Consider the following 1,682-nt stretch of genomic DNA (forward strand, 5'->3'; position numbering starts at 1 on the left):
CATCTACATTCATCATATAAGCCTCACTCTCAAAGCCTTAAAATTCAGAGTTATCATATTAGCTTTAATCTCAAAGCCTTAGAAATCAACATTCATAACTCTTACTCTCAAGCAATACTTCTCATAAGCATCTCATAGACCTGAGGCATTCTACCTACCTGATTCATTTTTAACAAACTTCAATCATATACCATCATATAGGTTTAAACCCAAAACTTACTCAACATAATTCAACAGGGATACTTAACCTCATTCAATTCATATCTATGTGCAACACTCTCAAGCAATCTACAATACATATCATCAATCTTAGAATATTATATCTAGATCTTCATTTTTTCCCATTTAAGGAATAAAATCCACTTACTTAAATTTTATCAATTAGACTAGGGTTAATCATGAATAATGTAATTTCATTGTAATAACATGATTTACTACTAATTTTATCATAAAAAATGAATATCCGCTCAATTGGATCAACATAGATCAATACCCACAATATATGAAGAAACCCTATTTAGTATTAAGGTTCATCAGTACAATTGGGGGGGGGGGATTCTAGGTGGATTTATGGATATACAAAACCCTCAAAGTTTTGGAAGATAGGAGGAATTTGACCTAGCTTTGACCCTCCTCCTCCCTCTTCTTCTTCTTTCTAGAAAGAGAATTTTTGGAGAGGATATGAACTTTTGGGATTTGATTTGGTCTAAAACTAATGGGTGAACTAATTGGAGGAATTAATGGGTCTATTTATACTAAAAATGACTTATATCGGTCTATAAAACTAAGGCAAAATGACCTCACTTAATACCCATTTAAAAAGGAACTTCCCAAAATAATCCTTCACTTGAGTGACCTGCCCAGTGACCACGGTCATGGTATAGACGTGGTACCCTCCTTGGTTCTTGAGGTAGTGACTAAGTCTTCATGACTTGGCCCCCTTTAGACTACGTGAAGATTATGACCACTCCGAGTGTAACACTTCAAAAATTTAAGACATGTTCTAGAGCCTAACATAAGTGTCAAGAGGTTTAGACACTGTTTTAAGGTCTATTCTAATGTATCTAAGTCATTTAGGAGGTCTATGAACCAAAACATCCAAGAACGTCCATGACGTCCAGAAACTAATTCAATGAGGTGCTAGTGTGCCTTAAGCCTATTTGACTAGCTTTTAAAAGTCAAAAAATGATGAAAATTAGTGGAAGGGTGTCTAACACGTATTGGAGTTAGTTCATAGTTGAACATCCGGGTGCGACTCCCCAAGGACCAACTAAGAGCCCTTGAGGAGGACCCTTGCGAAAGTGACTAAAAGCTGTCAATAGACAGTGTCATCAATGGATGCCAAAGACGACTCGTGGTCCAATCGATGGGGCGTCGATTGCATCCATCGATGGAAACTTAGAAAAATTAGCCAAGGCCTGTTTTGACTAGTCTCTGAACTTAACGACGGACCAACTGGAAGATTGGTCCTTGGTCCGTCAATTGACAAACGGCGCGTGGGTCGTGGTTCCGTTTGTGAGGTCTGTGTTTTGCTGCACGTTTTGGTTTAATTCATTTAATTAGTTGGATTAGTTAGGAGGTTAATTAGGAATTAGGGGAGATTTAATTAATTTAATTAAAAACCTATATAAAGCCCCTAAGCTAATTATACTTACCTAAGCTCTCATAATTTCCTAACCCAA

This window comes from Solanum pennellii, chromosome 4 (assembly GCF_001406875.1).
Source record: "Solanum pennellii chromosome 4, SPENNV200".
Taxonomy (NCBI): Eukaryota; Viridiplantae; Streptophyta; class Magnoliopsida; order Solanales; family Solanaceae; genus Solanum; species Solanum pennellii.